At 41.5% G+C, this 23,951-nt stretch overlaps 1 protein-coding gene across 1 annotated transcript in view; it reads right to left on the minus strand.

Annotated features, from left to right (window-relative positions):
• Positions 1 to 364: 364 nt before the first annotated feature.
• Positions 365 to 23,951, minus strand: part of GRPR (gastrin releasing peptide receptor) — a 147,811-nt gene continuing 124,224 nt past the window's right edge. Inside the window, exons 8-10 of the mRNA XM_073799646.1 lie at positions 22,454 to 22,623; positions 16,016 to 16,125; positions 365 to 533 (exon numbers count right to left, since the gene is read on the minus strand). The gene's annotated coding sequence lies outside the window, so the exon portion shown is untranslated. The remainder of the gene's footprint in view (positions 534 to 16,015; positions 16,126 to 22,453; positions 22,624 to 23,951) is intronic.

The raw sequence follows: 23,951 nt of genomic DNA on the forward strand, positions 1-23,951 counted from the left end.
GACTACATGCTGACCACAAGCACGCAAACCCCAAACTAGTTAGAACCAGAAGGTTGTTACCTCACCACCAACCAATAAGAAGAAAGTCCATGAGCTGCAACCTGCACCCTAAATGTTGCCTTAAAAAACCCTTCCCTAGAGGGGCAAGGTAGGGGTAGGGGATTAAGAAGTACAAACTACTATGTATAAAATAAGCTACAAGGATATATTGTAGAACACAAGGAATATAGCCAATATTTTATAACAACTATAAATGGAGTCAAACCCTTAAAAATTGTGAACCACTATGTTGTACACCTGAAACTTATATAATATTGTAAATCAACTATATCTTAAAAATAAACACATACATACATACAAACCCTTCCCTAGAAGCCATCGGGAAGTTTCGGTATTTTGAGCACCAGCTGCCTGTTCTCCTTCTTGGCACCCTGCAATAAATGCTGTACTTTCCCTCACCACAACCTGGTGTCATTAGATTGGCTTTGCTGCGTGGTGGGCGAGCAGACCCAAGTGCAGTTCAGTAACACCACCTAGGTGAAGATGGATAAAATTAAAACATTTAGCAGGTTCTTTGTAGTTGCTGAGCAATGAGAGAAGTGCTTTTCTTAGAATCAGCCATAATTCAAAATGGAGCAATTACATAATGTGTTTTCAAGAAAATGGTGCTATATAGGTGATCTTGTCATTACCAGACTTTATGACTCACATTATATAAACATGGGAAACAACAGTGAGCAAAGGGGCAAATGTGAATTTAGAAGAAGGTGTTTTTGCTTTCATAATTAGGCCCTTTCCTCCTGATGGAATTTAATGCAAGTAGATCTCTCTGATTGAAAAAAATGCAGACCCATTGCTCCTCTGTCATTCATTCAGTGATGACTCAAAGTAATCCTTGACAACTTGATTTTTCAAAATAAGTGGTGACCATAGAACTGCAGTCCGTGGGCCTTTTCGTGTATTTCATTTTATAAGTTTCAATTAGAAGAAGAATCCAGAGACAGTGATTTTTTATTTATTTATTTTTTGCGGTATGCGGGCCTCTCACTGCTGTGGCCTCTCCCGCCGCAGAGCACAGGCTCCGGATACGCAGGCCCAGCAGCCATGGCTCACGGGCCCAGCCGCTCCGCGGCATGCGGGATCTTCCTGGACCAGGGCATGAACCCACGTCCCCTGCATCAGCAGGCGGACTCTCAACCACTGCGCCACCAGGGAAGCCCAGAGACAGTGATTTTTAAGATTCAGGAACAATCACATCTTTACCTACGTGCTTTATAATCTTGTTGTGAATTATTCTTTTCTTCAGTGATGTGACATTCTTCTTCTTATTATTATTTTAGTACTTATCGATACTTCCAAGAGTTATTACAGAACTTATGGAAACTTCTTTTTACTTCCTTCCATAGAAAAGGATAAAGTGAAGAGACTAGGGAGCCAGATATATTTTTTATTTCTCTTTTATTCTTGGAATTGTATCATATGAAGGTAGTTGACTGTACTGAACTCAAAAAAAAAATTAAATATAATTTCTGCCAACTGTGTACAGGATAGAGTTATGGAATTTGGGGGAGCTTCACAGAAATATAGACAGTATGTCCTCTGGTCTAAGCTATTTATAATGACTGTTAGATCAGAAATCCATAAAACAGGATACTAAAATACCAATTTTTCCTCTTGAAAAAATATGCTTTACTCGTTTAATTTTAAAATAGCTTTGTGAGGTAGGGTTATTATGATTTCCATTTTATAGATGAGAAGCTGAGGCCAAGAGAGGTTTAGCTAGGTAATGGCAGAGCAGGGATTCATACCCAGGCAGTGTTCTCTATTGTCCAAGCTTTTAACCACTCCGCAGCACTGCCTCCCTAAAAAAGGCAAAATCTAAAACAATGACAACAACAAACAGAGAAGACAATAACTGACAAGTAATCAATATCTTGTCCTGGGATGGGCTGGGAATCAGAACAATCTCAACTGAATCTCGCATCCTTTAGAATGTTAATGCAAGGAGAAACAAAAACATCATCTAGTACAATTCTCTGACTACCGGGTGAGAAGCTCAACTTGAAAGCAAATTTGGAGTATTAACTTCTACAAGTAAATGGACGTGTATAGTATTAGATTGAGACTGCTTGTATTTCCCGAGAGCAACCTGAAAATTCATGGAGTTATTTTCACACAGGGGCATATTTAAGGGGTGAATAAAGTGTTTCTCAATTTCGGCACTACTGACATTCTGACCAAGTCACTCTTTGTTGTGGGCACTGTCCTGTGCACTGTGTGATCATTAGCAGCATCCTGGTCTCTGCCCACTGGATGTCTGTAGCACCCCCTCCAGTTGTGAACCAAAAATGTCTCCAGACATTATCAACTGTTCTCTGGGGGGCAAAATTCACTCTGCTGAGAACTACTGGGCTAATGGGAGACAAAACTAATTGCCTCAGGATTATATGCTTGGCTTGTTACACCCGTTAAAATGGCCTGTAAAAGCCCTCTCTTCTCTGCCTCCTTGGCTCCTGCTAAGATGCTCAGCCCCTCTCTTTTAAGGCTCTTTTCATCTCTTTGTTTTTCCCACTCCCAGGCACCCTACCACCTCCTGCTAGGGGAGTGCACAGAAACTCAGATTTTCTCTTACTTTATTATGCAGAATAATTCAACTCTCTGTCTCTTAGGAGTCCAGGAAGTGGGGTGTGTGTGTGTGTGTGTGTGTGTGTGTGTGTGTGTGTGTGTGTGTGTGTGATGTGGGGATATGGGATGTGAGGGTTCTCTTTAATTCAAAGTAACTCATCAAAATTATCTTCTCCAAACAAAGAGCCTTATCTAATGGAAAGCAATCATGCCAATCCTCAAGCAGGAGCCACTGCAAATGTTAGAAGTTTTAACTAGGAAATGCTCCCTAAAGGGGAGCTGAATTTGTCATCCCAAAATATGCCACTTTGGCATGAGGATTACGTTGAACTAAAGGCAATAAAAACCCAGCAGGTTCAGGAAAAGCTCTGTACCTCCCCCTCAACTGCCTAAATTTACATTGGAAAGGGGACCTGGGTCTGGGGATACAAGGGAAGGAAGGCCATTCACAGGCAGGCAGAGATGTTTGAAAAACAAACGTTGCCTTGTTAAGCAGGCAAGTTTCTTAGTAAAAAGGTAACTTTTGGGCTTATACCTCCCGAAAGCTTAGGATGTTACAGAAGTCTCAACTACCTGACTGCCGTTTCGGTCTCCTATTTTTATGGGGCTCGCATAGGTACAAAAAAACATTTTTTTCTCTCCTGTTAATCTGTCTGATACCAATTTAATGATTAGATCAGCCAAAGAACCTAGAAGGGAAGAAGGCCCCTACATCCTCCAGTACTCTTTTTCTCCCCCCTACATATGGGGATTATGGACAATGGGAGGGTAAATTCCAGAGCTGAGGTCCAATGTTCTGTTTTTAGAGGAGCTGTCTATAAATGCTGTATTTAATCAATTAAAACTTTCAACTCTTACTGATAAAATATGTATATCAATCAGACATGAAGGGATGCAAACTTTCCAAAGTACAAATAAATGGATTAAAAGTAGTCAAATAAAATACTAAATATACTATTTTATGCTGATATACAGTATACAGTTTTTTATGATCCTACCTTATTTTGATTTCTGCCAATAAGAAGAAAAAGAAGAAGATCTTACAAGTATGTGGCATTAAAAATGACAAGCTTGGGCTTCCCTGGTAGCGCAGTGGTTGAGAGTCCGCCTGCCGATGCAGGGGACATGGGTTCGTGCCCCGGTCCGGGAAGATCCCACATGCCGTGGAGGGGCTGGGGCCGTGAGCCATGGCCGCTGAGCCTGCGTGTCCGGAGCCTGTGCTCCGCAACGGGAGAGGTCACAGCAGTGAGGGACCCGCGTACCGCAAAAAAAAAAAAAAAAAGCTTTTTTTTTTTGGTCACGCCGTGCGGCATGCAGGATCTTAGTTCCCTGATCAAGGATTGAACCCGTGTCCCCTGCATTGGGAGTATGGAGTCTTAACAACTGGACCGCCAGGGAAGTCCCAAAAAATGACAAGCATTTTTGAGGAAGGCTTTTTTTTCTTAACCATTTTTTCGAGAAATTATTGAGAGATGTTGATTCTAGCTGCCCTCTTTGTTTCATTAGAAATTTCTCTATCAGTAGCGTAAGCATTGTAGGAAAAATATCTTGGGTCTAAAAACCAGGAAAACATTGTTTCTTAAGCTTCCGTCTAAATAATATTAGTCATTTCGTCTCACATTCTGATGAGTCACACTTGCCTTTAAAATGTACAAACTATCCTCTGTATTTTTCATCCTTTAATTCTTCTTTTCATCCTTTAAGGTAGAACCTAAAAGAAATGGCTTTCAAATTCCAGGCTGGTATACTGTGCTGAACTTTACTTTGAATATCTTTAATAAAAAGTCTTTCCATTTTAATCACACAACCTGTCCCTTTTAACAGTGGATTTCAACCATCAAAAGAATGCTGTTTATTTTTTTCCTGCCTACCCGTTTTAAGGGATTTTTTTGGTAGCTGAATTGAATGGTTAGCCATAAGGCAAAAAACTCATTGCTGTGTGTCTATGTAAATATCTATGCGTGTGTGTATATGTGTGTGTGTTGTTATTTTGTAACTAGTCAGCTTCCTTTTTACTTTGCCAGTTGAAGTGCAAACAAGAGTGTAATAATTGGGCTTATACCTCCCAAGAAGTCTAATCGATCCCTTTATCCCCACTCCCAAATTCATCAGAGATAAAATTTAAAATTTCTATCCATCAAAAGACATCTTAAATAAAGTGTAAAAGACAAAATTGAAATTGGTTAGATAACTGCCACACATATAATGGATAAAGGATTAGTATCCAGTATATATGAAGAGCTTTTACAAATCAATTTTAAAAAGACAAATGACCCAGTGGAAAAATTGGTTAATAATGCAAATGGTATTTTGCAAAAAAGAAACATGTATGGTCAATAAACATATAAAGAGATGTTCAACCTCATTAATAATCAGACAGATGAAAATCCAGGCTAGTTTTCATTACTTTGAACTTTATATATCACAAATATATGTGATAAAATGACATAACTACACACACATTTATGACAAGAAAAAGATAAACACAGTATTTCAAATTATGTTTATTTGGAGAGGAGGCTGAATTATGGAACTGGGGAAGGATCCATAGTTAGATGTAAGTAATGTTTCAGGTATTTGATTTGTTGGTGGGTTTACTGTACTCATTATGTTGTTTAAAAAAAAAATAGATGATAGCCAGCTACATAGGTAGATAGAAAGCTATATTTGGACTGAAAATGTTGGTGAATTATAAGCCAAGGATAATGATTCCAATTCTGTGCGACTGTGGTCCTTAAAAAAGTGACTTGGGGTGGGTAGTAAAACCTTTATTAAAGAAATTTCAAAAGCTTGAAGTGGTAGAAGGGTTGCAGCTACAGGAATTTATATTAGTCAGGATGGGGAAGGCTATGCTACAATAACAAATAAACCCCAAATCTCAGTGATCTACTACAACAAAGGATTATTCCTCCCTTACACAATATGCCCATTGTACATCTATACTCAGGGGCCCAAGTTGGTGGAGGCTCCACCATCTTATACCTGTACTATATAAAATACTCTGACTCCTTGATTGTCCCAATAAGGGGAGAAAGTGCTAGAAAGTCTCAAACGTGCAATTGAATGTTTCAGTTTGATAGTGACCCATTTGATTTATGCTCCCGGCCCATAATTACAGTTAGTCTTACAACCTTGACTAACTGTACCCAGAGGGAGAGAAGAACTAAATTTATGTAAGTACTAGAAGTCTTTACTACAGAGTTGTTTTCAGTAGAGACACAATGGCAATGCTTTCATGTTTTTTTTTTTTGGCCGCGTCGGGTCTTTGTTGCTGCGTGCGGGCTTTCTCTAGTTGCAGCAAGCAGGAGTTACTCTTCATTGAGGTACATGGGCTTCTCTTTGTGGTGGCTTTTCTTGTTGAGAAGCACATGCTCTAGGCACACGGGCTTCAGTAGTTGCAGAATGCAAGCTCAGTAGTTGTGGCACATGGGCCCTAGAGCGCACAGGCTTCAGTAGTTGCAGCGTGTGGGCTCAGAAGTTGCAGTGTCTGGGCTCTAGGGTGCCTGGGCTTCAGTAGTTATGGTGCACGGGCTCAGTAGTTGTAGCTCTCAGGCTCTAGAGCACAGGCTCAGTAGTTGTGGCACATGGGCTTAGCTGCTCCATGGCATGTGGGATCTTCCAGGACCAGGGATCGAACTCGTGTCCCCTGCATTGGCAGGTGGATTCTCAACCACTGCATGACCAGGGAAGTCCCTGCTTTCGTGTCTTGATGACCAAGTATGGCAGACTGCAGTAGGGAGCATGTTCTCTACTACTGTATAGAATGGCTTCCATGCATTGAGGGCCCCTGGGAACCTAGCTTAGCTGTGCGTTCTGGAAAGTTTTAAACTTTGGATGTTTATGCAACATACCTCCACGGATTCCCAGGAAACTTGGGCTAGGCATTGAAATCAAGACGATGGAGGTCGTACATTGGCCTCTTGAAGCAAGAATCAGAGAGAATTGAGGATTATTATTTATGTGCACACATTCGCATCACAAGCAAGTAAAACTCATGCAAACACCTGTTACGTTCAGAACAGTGCACTAAGTGTTCTTTCCTTTGGCTCAGGTTTCTCTCATTTTGTCCATGGAACAAATGTAAAATCAGAGCTACCTTTGAAGTCAGCAGAGTATATGTGCAGTCCTTGAAACTTTTAGAGGGCTAATTTGAAGGGATGCTGGGAATTCAGTGTGAAATCGGGACTCCTTTATTTTGTTCATTTTCTTTTTTTCAAGAATCCTCTGACATTTTAGCAATTGTGACACACTTTCCTTTAAGCATTCTTAGAGTTGGACATAACTTATAAGTGTATTTTGGCACCAGGCTGCCACCATCAAAACCTCCTGTGAGAAATATTTATTTGGCTGCTCTCTGGGTATACTGCTGTAAAAGTCTTATTCATCAGTTCTCTCCCGGCCTCTTTGGCAACTGGCTCCTGGGCAGAGTATAAGCTATGCTCACATGCGAGCCAACTCAGAACATATATGCGGAATTTTAAAAAATGATACAAATGAACTTATTTACAAAACAGAAACAGACTCACATACATAGAAAACAAAGTTATGTTTACCAAAGGGGAAAGGCGGGGAGGGATAAATTAGGAGTTTGGGATTAACAGATACACACTACTATATAAAAAATAGATAAACAACAAGGACCTACTGTATAGCACAGGGAACTATATTCAATATCTTATGATAGCCTATAATGGAAAAGAATCTGAAAAAGAGTACATATATGTTATATATATATATATATATCTGAGTCACTTTGCTGTACACCTTAAATATTGTAAATCAACCATGCTACAATTAAAAAAAAACATAGTACAATAGATTCCTCAGTATTGATGACCTCATGGGAATCTTAACCCCCTAGAGTCATCCCAATATAGGCCAGTCCCTCTTTCTGTCTCCCTTCCTGCAGACTCTGGCATTCCTTTTTATTGCTGCCACATCATATTCTACATTGAGAAAAAGTCTGTAGGGTGAGATGCTGTTTCCCAGATCTCTTCCAGGAAAACATGATAACGTAGCTACCTCCTAAAGTATATATAGCAAATCATTTCGGGAAAAGAGACCGTGGATAAAGAAACTAGGAAATATTGGGAAGTTTCAAGAATTGATGTTATATCAGTCAGTTTTCATTCAGAGAAGCAGAACCAGTAAGAGATTTTATATACATATATACACACATATACGTATATGTATGTGTGTGTGTGTGTGTGTTATATATATATATTATATATATATTTAAGAGATTTATTACAGAGGTTTGACTTGATACAATCATAGGAGCTAATAAAGCAGTCCCCATAAGGCTGCTGTTTTTACCTCTGATGCCGAAGCTTGAAGTCTGCAGGGCAAGCATTCAGGAATGGATGTAAGTTTAGGGAGATCACAAGCAAGCTGGAACTCCACGAGGACAGATTAAAAGCATGAGGTGGAATCCCACAAGGACAGACGGAAACCCGTGTCAATTCTGGTTGCCCCTGACCTTGGTGGTGTGGGTATCCTGCAGAAGCGAGGGCCCTTCTCAATGGAGCTAAACACACACACCTGGCCCAGAAGTCAGAGGTGCTGAAAGAGGATCTAGGGGAAGGGGAGCGGCTGCAGCCAATGAAGTGAGTTAGCTGGTGTGTGAGCTAAAGGATGGCTAGTGCCTCTCTTCTGTCCTCCAACTCTCCCCAAGAGTTTCTCTCATGGCCCACCTTAACCAGAAACACGCAGGGAAGGGAACTCTGGAAATGTAGTTCAGCCTAGCCAGGCTGATGTATTACAATGCCACCACAAATGTATTCCCATATGAAAACTCTGGCTTTATTGCTGAAAGGCACCAGTAGTAACCATGCCCTGGGGGGCTCTCTTCAATTCTCCCTGGAAGATCTCAGAAAACATACTTGAGCTTCTGGATCACCTAGGCTTTTTCCTTTGTAAGACTGTACTCTTGAGCCTGAAAGGATGGTTACAACTGCACAACAGGGTGTTCTGCTTAGTGCTGGTGACTCACTTCTAGGTGACCCCCTACGCACATAAGCAAGAACACCTTTAGTTCTGATTAGTTCAACTAACATCCATCGAGCTCGATTGTGTGCCAGGCACTGTGCTGGCTGCCATGGGAGAAGATGAGGAACCAGGGCCTGAGGAACTTACTGTCTAGTGGGGGCGATACTCATATAAATAGAAACAGTCCTGCAATGGGGTCAATGCTCAGGTAAAGGAATGAAGGGTGTACAATGGAGGTGTGGAGAAGGGGCACTCCAGGGCTTGAGATGTGGGTTTTAAAGGATGACTAGGAGTTATCTAGGCAATGCAAAGTGCAAACTGCATAGCAGGCCAAGAGATACTGTAGGGGAGTGAACTCTACCACCCCATAATGTGTCTCTTTGGCATGAGGATTATTTTAGGCTGGTTATCTTTAAGAAACAGAAGACTCAGGAAGTTTTTCTTTTTACCTCCCCCGAACTGCCTAAAAAATTTAGACAGACGGGAGAGAGGGCCAGGTCTAGGAAGAGAGCTACCAGTAGAGATAACTACAAAGAGTATGGGCTAGGTGTGGTGAGCTGGGGTGGGGGGAACTCAATATTATAAGAGCATAAAGTGGGGAACAGGGAGTGGTAGAACATAAAGCCACGTCATGGGAACTGCATCTGCTATACTAAGGAGTGTGAACTTTACTCTTTGGAGTGTGAATGAAAAACATTGCCTGCCATATCAGTAAACAAAGGATGTTGCAGCCATCAAGCCATCTCATTACAGCAGCCCAGGTGGTGAGCCCTGAGGAAACTCAGGATAGAAACATAATGCCCGCCATCAAATCATCAGACAGTGTGGCCACACCCCCATGCCCCCCACCCCTGACAGTGCACCCTGAGGAAACTCGGGAGGGGAAAGCACAGGATCCTGGCCCCAGATAGCTGAGGTGCTATCAAAGGAAGGATTTCAGTCAGCCCAGACTCTTGCATCTTCCCATGCATAGAAAAGCCCTAAATTCCTTAACGTGAGATATCCGGTTTTCTTTAATTAACAGTAATCTTTTGATGTTCCGACTACCTGGTCTTTGTTGTAAAAACTCCTATATATCCTGGCTCCCCACCTTGCCTCTTCGGAGCAGTCTTTCAGAGTTATCTGAGATGCTGTCTTCCGGGCTTAAGTCCTCAGTTTTGTCCGCCGAATAGAACATAACTCTCAACTTCTAGGTTGTGAATTTTTTTCAGTCGACAGGAGACACTAAAGGGTTATACCTATATCAGTTAGTGATAAGTTCAACAGAAAATCCTACTATAATAGCTTAAACAGAAAAGAAGTTTATTGGTTTTCTGTAACAAAAAGTGTGGAGGTGGGAAACTTTTGTTTGGTATGGCAGCAAAACCATGTTTCCACGATTTGGGCTCTTTTCTATTTCCCTGCTCTGAAATCCCGAGTGTCATTTTCATTGTCTGAAGGCTTACCTGCATCCTCTTTCTCTTGCTGCACCATACTTTCACCTTGAAGTAAAAGCCTTATGTGGCTGCTCTGTGGAGCCTGGTGAGTCCTTTCAAGTATCTGAAGTTGGGGAATATTTGCACAATCTGAAGTCGTTCGCATGGCTCAGAAAGCCTTCATGATCCGGCCACCTGCTACCTCTCTGACTCCATCTCCTTCTACTTCATCTCCCTTTCTCATTCTGCTCTGGTCACCTCAGCACCCTTATTGTACTGAAACATACCCAGCATGCTCCAAACTCATGTCATGGCATTTTCTGTTTCGTCTATCTAGAACTCTCTCCCTTAGATATCTATGGGGCTTCACTCTACCCTTCTGGAAAATCAGAAAGACCTTTCCAGACTGCACCTTCTAAAATGTAACCTTGCTCTGTTGCTTTTGGTTTCTTTGCTTTTTTCCCTGTTTCCCCAGACTAGAATATAAGCTGCACAAGAGATTTTGCTTGCACCTAGAGCAGTGCCTGGCACATAATAGATGCTCAGTAAATGACTGTCAAGGGATAACCAAATACATCAAGAGGAACGTGCAGGTTCAGCTGGGGAAAGAGGGGCAAACAGCCTTTTTGTTACCTGGTAAAGACATGAAGAAAAAAGCAGGCTGTCAGGAGCTACCAGAGCTGGGTGAAAAGGAAAGGTGGCATGAGCCAGGAAGGGGAGGAGATGGTTCAAAACTATGAGGTACTGAACATCCCCCCAGGAGAAAGCCCAGATAAATAAACAAAACTTTATGTTGAAGGTAAACTGAGAGGTTGAATCAACTCATAATTGGGATTTTCTTGGATTTATCAAACACCTCAGTGTATCTTTAATTAGTCTGAAATGTTGCTAATGATGTGTATATGTGTGTGTTCCATTGGTTTTTCTTAGATCAAACATTAGATTTAATTATGGACTTGGTCTTTTTTTTTTAATTTTTAATTTTTTCTTTTTTGCGGTACGCGGGCCTCTCACTGTTGTGGCCTCTCCCATTGCGGAGCACAGGCTCCGGACGCGCAGGCTCAGCGGCCATGGCTCACGGGCCTAGCCGCTCCGCGGCATGTGGGATCTTCCCGGACCAGGACACGAACCCGTGTCCCCTGCATCGGCAGGCGGACTCTCAACCACTGCGCCACCAGGGAAGCCCTTCTTTAAAAATTTTTTATTTTTAAAATTTATTTTACTTTATTTTTTATTTTTGACCGCATTGGGTCTTCATTGCTGTGCGTGGGCTTTCTCTAGTTGTGGCAAGCCGGGGCTACTCTTCGTTGCAGTGCGCGGGCTTCTCATTGCAGTGGCTTCTCTTGTCGCGGAGCACGGGCTCTAGACGCGCGGGCTTCAGCAGCTGTGGCACGCAGGCTCAGTAGTTGTGGCACACGGGCTTAGCTGCTCTGCGGCATGTGGGATCTTTCCAGACCAGGGATCGAACCTGTGTCCCCTGCATTGGCAAGTGGATATTTTTTTAAAATTAATTAATTAATTTTTGGCTACGTTGGATTTTCATTGCTGCGCACAGGCTTTCTCTAGTTGCGGTGAGTGGGGGCTACTCTTCATTGCGGTGCGCGGGCTTCTCATTGCAGTGGCTTCTTTTGTTGTGGAGCACAGGCTCTAGGCATGCGAGCTTCAGTAGTTGTAGCTTGTGGGCTCCAGAGCGCAGGTTCAGTAGTTGTGATGTACGGGCTTAGTTGCTCCGTGGCATGTGGGATCTTCCCAGACCAGGGCTCAAACCTGTTTCCCCTGCTTTGGCAGGCAGATTCTTAACCACTGCACAACCAGGGAAGTCCCTGCAAGCGGATTCTTAAGCACTGCGCTACCAAGGAAGCCTTGGTCTTTCCTTTAAAATAACCCCTATTCATGTAGCCTGAAAATTGATTTTGTAATGGAAGTCTGTGCTGAAAACATGGATGGAGAAACTTAGGTGAACACAGATTGCTGTGTTTCCTGTTATTCACAATGGGGCCCTTTCTCATGTTATGCTAGGAGGGAAGTGTGTGTGTACTTAAGCTCATGGCGAGAAAAAACAGAGAGGAGGAGTATGTTGAGAATTAAGAGAATAAAATATATAAAAGCAGATAAAATCTACAACTTTATAAAAAGGAGGGTTTTTCCCCGCTATAAAATATCAGATATATTTCAACAGGACAGAATCCATGCAAGATTGTAAGCTTACTTCCGTTTTCCCAGAGCTCTTAAGGTGAGCTGATAAGGTCAGACAGGGAATCAAGGAGTTAATAAAATAATTTCCACCAAATGTTAGGCATCTCTTGGGATGTTTTGTTCTGTTGATGTTTTGTTCTGTTTTGCTTGGGAAGAAATATTTTTGTTTTGCTTTGCTTGCTCATTTACACATATGTCTTTAAATTGATAACATATGCACATGACGGAAAATTCAAAATGTACAAAATAGTGGAATGAAAAAGCAGACTCCTCCTTACCACAATCCCCCACTGCCACATACACAGTTCTCTCTGGAGACAACTCTCATTACCCCATATACATGCATTGCTGAACCTTGCTTTTTTCAATTAATTTATTTGGAGATAATTCTACATCAGAACATATAAAGAATTGTGTCTTTTTTTTTATTAAGGATTGCATAGTGTGATTATGAAGTTTTTTTATAAATTTATTTTTATTTTTTGGCTGCATTGGGTCTTTGTTGCTGTGCACGGGCTTTTCTCTGGTTGCGGTGAGCGGGGGTTACTCTTCGTTGCGGTACATGGGCTTCTTATTGTGGTGGCTTCTCGTTGTGGAGCACGAGCTCTAGGCACACGGGCTTCAGTAGTTGTGGCATGTGGGTTTCAGCAGTTGTGGCTGGCGGGCTCTAGAGCGCAGGCTCAGTAGTTGGGGTGCACGGGCTTAGCTGCTTCACGGTATGTGGGATCTTCCCTGACCCAGGGCTCGAACCTGTATCCCCTGCATTGGCAGGCGGATACTTAACCACTGCGCCACCAGGGAAGCCCGATTATGAATTTTAATAGGAAAGTTTTTTCTTTCCTCACCTCAGAAAGAAATCCATGCTTAGCTTAATGAAGAAGGAACCACCAATAGGAGGAATTAAGGTCTCACAGGGAAAGATGTTTATGTGAATCTCTTGGGAGCCTTCCATACTCCTTCTAGAAATAGGGTTGCCAGATAAAATACAGGACACACAATGAAATTTGAATTTCAGATAAACAATGAATATTTTTTAGTACAAGTATGTGCCATGCAATATTTGGGAAATATATAAAAAATTATTTATCTGAAATTCAGTGGGTTATACTTATACTAAGCAATGATTCATTATTTATCTGAAATTTAAATTTCACTGGGCATCATATATATATATATATATTTTTTTAAAATTTATTTATTTATCCATTCTTGGCTGCATTGGGTCTTCGCTGCTGCGTGTGGGCTTTCTCTGGTTGCAGTGAGTGGGGGCTATTCTTCACTGCGGTGCGCGGTCCTCCCATTGTGGTGGCCTCTCCCACTGAGGATCACGGGTTCCAGGCGCGTGGGCCCCAGCAGTTGTGGCATGCGGGCTCAGCAGCTGCGGCCCACAGACTCCAGAGCACAGGCTCAGCAGTTGTGGTGCACAGGCCCAGTTGCTCTGCGGCATGTGGGATCCTCCTGGACCAGGGCTCGAACCCGTGTCCCCTGCATTGGCAGGTGGACTCTCAAGCACTGCGCCATCAGGGAAGCCCATGGGCATCGTATGTTTTAATTTGCTAAATCTAGCAAACCTATCTAGAAAGCACTCATCTATGCATTTGTGAATAGAGCTGATTTTAACTTGAAACTCCACAATGATAAATTGGTGTCTGTTAGAGCAGAAAAATATTGCTTATTAAATATCATGGTTACATAGACAACCTCAAACTTCAGGCTTCAATATTTCTTTTAATTGCGTCTCATAATCTGCAAGAAACACAATGCTTTCCTCAAGTGTTTGACATAACACTTTGAACTAAGACGGTTTAGCACATTGTCTTCAGTATTAAAAAACTGTAATGTAGTTAAGGTGTATCTCAAATATTATAATCATACACTTGAACCTTGAGCTAAATTAAATTTCAGGGGAATTTTACTTGTATTGCTAACATGACATTTTTTCAAAATGCAGCACTGCTGTCAAAAAAATTAAATCAGATTGCAATTAAGCCAAGTTAAATGTCTTATTGAAAATTAAACATACACCTTATAAAATTCATACTTTGCTTTCTTAAGAAGTCTTTCGGGGAACTAAAAATCAGTGTATTGTGATTCAGAATGGACCACACTTAATTTGTTTTCCTCAGACACAAATAGATGCACGATCTTCCCTAGTGTCACCCGTTCTGGCTTCTCACTTTATTGATGCTTCTGAGTTTTCTCCCAAGGCATCCTCTACACTAGTCCACTGTCCCTTCTCACTGAAACCCAATAACACCCCAGTGATTTCCATCCAACTTGGAAGCAGTGACTGTTCTGCAGCCCAGAAAGTACCTTGTGAAATGAATCTGGAGCTTACAGGTATATGCTTGCCCTTGGTTCGTGTGCTGCTGATGGGAATTTATTCCTCTTCATCTTAATAGATACAGGTTCCCAAGGATCTTGGCAGCTATCGTCGAACTTTGGAAAGCACCACATTTTGAAGAAAAGTAGCCTTTAAAGATTTTTTTTTTTTTTTTTTTTTTTTTGCGGTACGCGGGCCTCTCACTGTTGTGGCCTCTCCCGTTGCGGAGCACAGGCTCCGGACGCGCAGGCTCAGCGGCCATGGCTCACGGGCCCAGCCGCTCCGCGGCATGTGGGATCTTCGCGGACCAGGGCATGAACCCTTGTCCCCTGCATCAGCAGGCGGACTCTCAACCACTGCGCCACCAGGGAAGCCCTAAAGATTTTTTATTTATGGTTTTAAACAAAAGTAGTGTGCACCACTTGGCCAGTGACAAAGGGACTTGGCCAGTGACAAAGGGAGGAATGCCCCTGTTCTCTCCATGTCAATGTTTCCTTTTAGCATTAAAAGTAGAGGAGTGAATTAATGGCGAGCATGCTTAAGTATTGGGGGGAAATGTAGTGGTGTCTGCAATTTCCTCTGAAATGAATTGAAAAAGAAAATAAGATGGATCAATGGATGGACAGGTCTGTACTAAAGCAAACAGAGCATAATATTAATGGTAGAATCTAGGTGGTGGGTATACAGTTCTTCACTGTAATATTCTTTCAACTTTTTTGTATGTTTGAAATTTTTCATAATAAAATGTTAAGGAAAGAATTCAAGGAGTGTGAGCTAAAACACTAGAGAGACAGGTACACTTGGATGTGTACTTGTACTACAGGGGAGGAAAAATCATTTCCCTCTTCCCTTCTAGGTTCTTGACTGAAACCCCTCTAAAATAAAATATGGATGAATAGGAGGAAAACAAACAGAAATTTAATAACACGGACACCTTCTGTGTACATGGGAGAGAGCCAGGAAAACTGAGTAACTCCCTGAAATGGCCCAAGCCACCACCTTCAATACTCTCTCCAGCTAAAGACAAAAGAAGACTTGGGGAACGTGTGGGTTATGGGAGGTGACCAGGAAAAGCACACTAAACAAAGGTGAAGTTGTTATGTGGATTTAAGTCCATACCTTCTCCATTGAGAAGAGTTTCTAGAGGTTTAGTCATCCTCTTCCTGGTACAGAGAGGGAGACATCCTTAGAAATGGAGATTTCCCTTATAAATATGAATGTCTCTTACAAAAAGGGTAACTTCTACTCGGTTTTCAGCGCTTTTCCTATGTCTGTTGTTTCCTAAAAAAATCAGCCTAATAATCGTTATGCCAAAGAGGCATATTTTGAGGAGACAAACTCTGCTCCCCTTCAACACAGAGCCACCTTGGGCCAGCTCCTCTACTTCTTTGTGCCTTGCTTCTTCATCTGTAAAAGCCTACTGCATAGGCTCACAGATTTCAGGAGATAATCTCCACAAAACACTCACCACAGTGCCCAGTTCATGATGTTCAGTAAATATTAGCTGCGATGATGATGATGATGATGATGATGATGATGATGATGACGGGAAGGCTGATCTATGAGATGCATCAAAGCCTAAAAGGAAGATGAAAATGCATCAGGGAAGGCTTTACAAATAAGGAGACTTGACTTGCTCTCGAAAGATGTGCTAGAAATGCATTAATGGAGAGAGGTTCAGCATAAGCAGTAAATGAAAAAACAAGGCAATGAAAATACAAGAATGAAGGACAGAACACAGAAGCAAGATGTGCACGGATTCATGGAGGAGGCTGGCCTGGCTAGTGTTTTGGAAAGTAGGACTAGACTCCATTAACTCATTTGAAACTAAAAGTGTTCTGTCATATTCCTTGTAACATTAGACTCAAAGCCTCAAACTAGCTAAGAAGAAAAAAAAGGCCCCAAATGTAACTGGGAAACCGCCTTGGTTTTTGAAGCCAAGATATGGGACTTGAATGAGTTCTTCCTTTGTCACTAGTCCTAAGATAAGAAGAAAGAAAATAAAAATTAAGATAACAGAAGAAGAGACATATACCGGGTGGAAATCAGTTTCATGATATACAACCAGTCTGAGTACCCAGATTTCCCCATATTTTTATAAGCTCCCCTTAAAAAATTGTTACTTTCATTTCTCTGTACCCTGTTCACCAGCATGTTCCCTCCCCCTCCAACTTTTAGTTACTAGGTTCTAAAACAAGGCGTCCCTTCTTGTCTAGGTCAGAAGGCCCTTTCCTTCTGCAGAGAAGAGTTTTTTGGTTTTTTTTTTCAAATCTCTGTGATGTCTTGAAATCAACTGGAAGTGGGAAGGGCTGATGGAGATGCCCTTGAGTGCATGACTAATTGGCAGAGAAGCCAAGTAATGCCTTGAAGCTCCATCCTCCCTCTTCCCCGAATAGCTGCCGGCTGGGAATGGCAGGAAATGGCATTGCTGGTCGTGCTGCACCAACTCCATGCTGCCTAGTTAACCATTCACCATTTAAATCACAATAAACAATTTGGAAATGTAATTTCCATTTGAGGCTAATCCTCTAGAATCCAAATATTGTAATAGATTCTGAAAACAAGATTCCTTTGCTATTAAAAAAATATACAAATTGACTTTCTTGGAACCTTTGGCAACTCAGCATACCTGACTAGATTACTGTATTTGCTGGCCTGTTATTACAATGGGAGACTCATCGGCGTTTCTTTTGTGGCCTCTCTAGCAAGGTGCTTATTTACCTTGTAAATATGGAGAACATGACTCTCCTGGGTCTTTGAATACTCAGTTTTATAATGAAGTGCAAAGCTTTATTATTTTTTTTCTTTGAGGGTTGGTAAACATAACCTTGGGCTTCTTACACAATAGGCCTAAGCAAAAAGAAAAGTATAAATAAATAAATGCTTTCTTCTAGCATATTTAGAGGGCTGTTCTGTATATATGTACATATTTTTTTGGCCTGGATTAACACTAAGATCTAGATAGATCCAGAGAAGGAACAAAGGTTACTATTGTTCCAGAAAATTGAAAAAGAGCTTGGTGCTATAGTCAAAATCCTTTCCAGCAACTGTATCTTTCAAAAAGTCTACACTGCATTACTAAACAGAGGATAAATGGTGGGAACTTACTACATTTTTCCAAGACCATACTGGGACTGAACGGCCCATAGTGATTTGACTCACTAAGGGGCAGTCTTAGGTTCTAAGGGGGAGCAAAATATGCCACCCCCAAACATCCCTCTTTGACATAAGGATTATCTTGAGCTGGTTATATTTAAGAAAAAGCAGACATAGGAAAAGCTCTGAAAACTGATGCTCTCATGTGATTTCTTTTGTGTTATGATTCCTACTCATCCTGTGTGAAACAGAATTTAAGCTACATTAAGCTATGCTAAGTAGTTCAAAATGGAGTCATAGTGGCCAATGTAAACTTTCATATTAGTTGTTTTGAAACGTCCACTGTAGGACTGTGGGTGTCTTTGATAAACTAAGAGTGGCAACTTTAGATGAGAAATTTATTTGGCAACGTACATCACTGGAACAGAGGGAGCAACTGAAAGAGCCAAGACTCCCTCCCCTGGGGTAACTGTTACTCCTTAAAAAGAAACCACTGAGCCCAGTGACTTGAAGGCTCTTCGCTGGAGGACCTGACTCCACACCTGTGACAGTGTTTCAGATGGACACTGCTGGAGGCCCTGTGGGAGCAGAGGGCGACTTCCCACGCTGTTGCCAGATGCCTTCTTCCCAGACTTCTCCTTGGAATTGTTCGTTACCCACTTTTCTACTTTCCCTACTTTCACTAACCTGTGCTGTGTGCTGACTGTGTGCAATAAACCGCGTGATTTGTGAATTCAATATTGGCCACATTTTGTATATCTCCAATGCTGTAATTCTTCCCTGGCCTTACCGCTGGGCCCTGCGACACACAACTGAGTAGAAGTTACCCTTCTGTTGTGGATACTTACATTTATGAGGGAAACCTCCATTTATAACAGTGTCTCCCTCTCCATACCTGTTGGGCTGCACCCCACAGGCCTGCAAGGCCTGTGCTTGCCCAGCTTCAAGACCAAAGAAAGGGCCCGGAGTCAGAGACAGCAACATCAATGGTTTAATGGATGGGGGAGCTTACACGTTTGAAGCAAGGTCCCGGAGCGACACCCCACTGTGTGCGGTGGCTGGATGGCGGGCAGGACGCGGTGGCAGGCTTCCTCCCGGGGCAGGGGGAGGTTACCAGTTATAGGGGGAAATCACGTCAGGTGGGCTCATCAGTTTCCAGGGAAACCAGCAGAGGGGCACACTCCTCACGGCCCCTTTGATAAGCTATTAGGTGGAGATGTTTGACCTAAAGATTAGAATAATTACTAGCTGGGGCCAGGCAAGTACATAGGAAGGTCAGTCATGTGAGTGGGGTGTAGGTGAAGCAGGCACTGGTGCAGCAAAGGATGTACAGAGAACAAGAGAACAGCCATCTTGAGCAGCCTGACCATACAGTCATGACTAAATCTGATTTAGTCATGAGTTTCTAGAGATTTAGTCACGACTAAATCTCTCGAAACTCTTATCAATGGAGAAGGTTCTGCTCTATGTGCAACCCAGGCCAAGACACTTGGCAGGGGCCCCTGGTGACCTAAACTTTGGGAGTCCTCATTTGGCATTTCTTTCCAAAGCATTACATGTCCTTACTGGCTTGTCTTGCTTTGTCCATTTTAGAGCTAACTGGGGTTATGTAATTCAATATATTTTTCTATATTGAAAATAAGGAGAGCTAGTTTAAGCATAAGGTAATCACCAAAAGACAAACTTGAACATTTTTTCAGTAAACTCTATAGCCGAGCTGGAAGAAATGAACTAATTGTGATTTGTACACAGGCATAAAGCCCCTGATTTGCATACACACATGAGTATGTAATTATACACATACATACATGGCTGTGAATTCAAAGGGTAACATGTATCACAATGTTAGAATATAGTCACTGCAGGCAGTCAAAGGATAATAAAGTAGCGTGAAGAACCAGAAACCAGAGAGACAGGTAAATAAAAAATGCATTCATATTCATTTTAAAGAGGCTACTTGTGTGAATGGGGATAATATATTGAGAGAAGCTTAATTAACTAAGGCTTTGAAGTAGCAGAGATATTTAATGAACGTTTTGGCATACTCAGAGTTGATTGAGGAAACCTCCTCTCCTGAAAATTCCTTGGGAAATCATAGTGTATCCTTAACTATAAATGAAATACCAATGAAAAGAATCATGTAGTGATAGAGATTCTCAGTGCAGTTTATTGAGTAACACCCATGTGGGAGCTCTGGAAGAACTATGATCTCTTTTTGACAAAACATATATTTTGTCATTTCCAAAAAACTCTGAAAATGGGGGTTCTTGCCCTCAGTCTACTTCAACCTTAATGGAAGAGATGAGATGGGTAAATAGTCAACCAAAATAATGCAGCAATGATTACATTTAATTTGAAATCATTTACGTTAATTACAAAAGTGGGTTTGAGACAGTAACTAAGAAAAAAACTGGTTAGATGATAAGAGTGTTGGTAAATTCCTATGTGAATGATACTGAGCTTGAGTAACATTAGGGGAAAGATTCCTGGAAAACAAAGTAGATGTGATGTGTTTTTGAATTTTATATCTTCTTACATAGATTGGTAAATAAGAGCAAGACCTTTTGTTTTCTTAACAACCAGAGGAAAAAAACAGAACTACATGCCCAATAATATTGGGTCCTTTCATGAAGACCCAATAGTCATCATTGTTTAAATATTTCTCCCAGTTTGAAATCCTATAGTGGTTCTGCATTACATTCAGGATGAAATGTGGATATCTGGCATGACATACAATGCCATGGGTGATGGGACCCTGCCTATCCTTCCTTCATTTCCTCCCTTAACATTTAATGTTCCCCAAGGGCACCATGTTGTCGCACTAGTTTATCTCACTTGCTTTGACATGGCTTGTCCTCCTGCCTGGAATCTTTTGTGCTCTTTCTTCTCTTCATGAACTCTTTTTCATCTTTCAAGAGTCATCTCACCCTTTAGATTTTGATGATTTTGGTTTTGAATTTTCTACTGAACTGTATATTTTTCTTTCGATCCTTTTTTTAAAATGAATTATTTTTCATTTCCAAGGGGTTGGATGCTTTTGATTTATTTGTTTTTTTTTTGTTTTTTGTTTTTGTTTTTTTTTTGCGATACGTGGGCCTCTCACTGTTGTGGCCTCTCCCGTTACGGAGCACAGGCTCCGGACGCGCAGGCTCAGCGGCCATGACTCACGGGCCCAGCCACTCCGCGGCATGTGGGATCTTCGCGGACCGGGGCACAAACCCGTGTCCCCTGCATCAGCAGGCGGACTCTCAACCACTGTGCCACCAGGGAAGCCCCTTTTGATTTATTTGAACTTACACTATTGATTTCTGGTTGTCAAACTTATATTCAGACAAAGATGACCTTCTTGTGATTAGTCTTGTTATTTCTTTTTAATTTTGAAACTGCCTACATAATGAGAATACCTTAAAAAGAACTGTCATAAATTATGCACTTACTAAAGTTGTAATTTAGAGCAATATTCTCAAGCCCAAAAATCTTCGAGTCATTCCTGACTCTTCTTTTTTTCCCTTGTACCCTGCATAACTGAAACCTCTGGAATCCTGTTGTTTTGACTTTCAAGATATATCCAGAATTCAACTACTTCTGTCACCTCTACCTGTGTCTAATCCTACATCACGCCTTACCTAGATCCTGTGGTAGCCTCCCAACCAGGCTTTCTGTTCTCGGTGTTGCCCCCTGCATAAAGTCAGTCTCTTCCTCAAGCACTATCTGTGAATTAGTTAGATGGTAAGCCATCCCTGGACCCCACGTCTCCCATCTCATACACCATCAAAGCCCAAGCCCTTAAAACTCCTCTCCCCCAAACCCCCTTCAGTGGCACCCCTTCCCACTCTGTCAGCTCTCGTGGCCCCTGAAACACTAGAGATGGGCTCCTGCCCAATTCTCTTGGTCTGGAAGGATTTCCCTGATATCCTTAAGAATAGCTCCTTCACCTCCTTCAGGTCTTTGCTCAAATGCTACCTTCTCACTAAAGACTTTTCTGACCTCTTTTTAATGCAGATGCAGTCCCTCAAACACACACCAAACTGCTCTCTCAACCCTTTTCTGTCTTATTTTTCTCCATTTTTCTTATCACTGTCTTACATGCAAAATATAGTACTTATTCATTTGCTTATTGCTGGTTGTCCCACCTTGGAACATATGCCCCATCCGGGCAGAGGATTCTGTCCCTTCTGGTCACTGCTGTATCTCCTGCCATGAGAATAGTGCCTGGTATGTCAGAGGTACTCAAAAATACTTGTTGAATAATGGAGTGAAAAACAAACACATGAAAGAATAAATAACTCCAGCGACATGACGACACTTCCACAATACAAAGTTAATTCAAAAATTGGGCTTTAAAATTTTATTTTTTAAAAAATATTATTTCGAAATTTGTAGTATAAGCCCAATTTTGTTTACTGCATATGCATGGAAAAAGGCTAGAAGGAAAAAAGTTAATAGTCATTATCTCAAAGTGGGGCATTCTTTTGAGTATTTTCAGAATTTCCTACAATGAGTAACCTCACAGTCAAGAAAAAAAATCAAATCCTATTTAAAGGGCTTCCCTGGTGGTGCAGTGGTTGAGAGTCCGCCTGCCGATGCAGGGGACACGGGTTCGTGCCCCAGTCCGGGAAGATCCCACATGCCGCAGAGCGGCTGGGCCCGTGAGCCATGGCCGCTGAGCCTGCAGGTCTGGAGCCTGTGCTCCGCAACGGAAGAGGCCACAACAGTGAGAGGCCCACATACCGCAAAAAAAAAAAAAAAAAATGCTATTTAAAAAAAATTGATGATAGCAAAAAGTAGCTGCCAAACAATTTCTTCTTACCTTCATGATACCGAATGATGGACTGGGCTGTCTTAACAGCCCTGTCTCTTCTCCATTCCTCCCTCCTTCACTCTGTCCAGTAGTTTGGCCAAAAAACTCCAATCATTGGTCATTTTGATGCTACAGAGTCCATGTACTAAGGGAGTCATTTGTCTAGTTTTGAGAGAATCCTGTTGAAAAAACAGTTTGAATGATTCTTTTGAAGGTCAGTTTTACTCCCACTGTATATTATGAATTTACATTCGTTTTTAGGCTGTAAAACAGTATTAGATGCCTACTTGGCTCATTCTTGAGAAATTTAGTGCAAATTTGGAGGTTGGTTCTTAGAATTACAATATTTTGTAGGAGAGGAAAGATAATTTTTCCTCTACTCTTCCAGGTTCTTGGCTGAGAGCCCCTGTAATAAAAGACAGGTTAATAGGAGAAAAACAAACAGAAGTTTAATAACATGTATACCTCTTGTATACGGGGGAGAGACCCAGGAAGACTAACTCCCCGAAATGGCCCAAGCCACCACCTTAAATACTATTTCCAGCTAAAGACAAAAGAAGACTTTGTGGGGGTGGGGGCAGTTGTGGGAGGTGACCAGGAGAAGCACAGTAAACAAGGATAGGGTTGTCTTCAAATTTAATTCCCTGCCTTCTCCATTGAGAAGAGTTTCTAGAGATTTAGAACCATCCTTCTCTTCCTGGTACAGAGAGGGAGACACCCTTATAAATGGAGATTTTTCTTATAACTGTAAATGTAAATGTCTCTTCAAAAAGGGTAACTTCTACTACTCATTTTTCAGAGCTTTTCCTAAGTCTGCTGTTTCTTAAAAAAATAACCAGCTCAAAATAATCCTTATGCCAAAGAGGCATATCTTGGAGTAGCAAATCCTTCTCTACTTCAATTATTTTCTTTTGCATTTGTATTCTCCTAACGTGGACTAAATGTACACATGCAAGAAATGTGGATATGTTAGGTGCTCAACACGGGACATAACCTTTTTCTCTTTCTACCTGATTCTTTTCCTCGAGTAACAGAAAAAGACAAACAAGCAAACCAAAAACAAAAAGAGAAACCTGGCATTTGGCCTTTTTATTAAAAAAAAAAAATCCCATAAATCACTTTGATTGGCAGGTTCTTTGTTTTTGTTTCGTTTTTGTTTTTGTGTGTGCTGTTGTTGATATAGCATAGGCTGTCAGTTAGGAAGACCTTTAATTTTAGATCACTGATTCTCAACTGTGGATTATTTGGCCCCTAAGGGACATTAGGCAACCTCTGGAGATATTTTTGACTTTGATAACTAGGGGCCAGGATTGCTATTGGCGTCTAGTGAGTAGAGATATCTAAACATCCTACAGAGCTCAGGCCAGCACCTACAACAAAGAATTATCTGGCCCCAAATATCAGTAGTGCCAACGTTGAAAAACTTACAATCTAGAGAATGGATTAAAGCAAACACAGAAAGCATTGGCCACTCAAGACATGTCCTATTCTTTTTTTAAATAAATGT

The sequence above is a fragment of the Tursiops truncatus genome, chromosome X (assembly GCF_011762595.2).
Source record: "Tursiops truncatus isolate mTurTru1 chromosome X, mTurTru1.mat.Y, whole genome shotgun sequence".
Lineage (NCBI taxonomy): Eukaryota > Metazoa > Chordata > Mammalia > Artiodactyla > Delphinidae > Tursiops > Tursiops truncatus.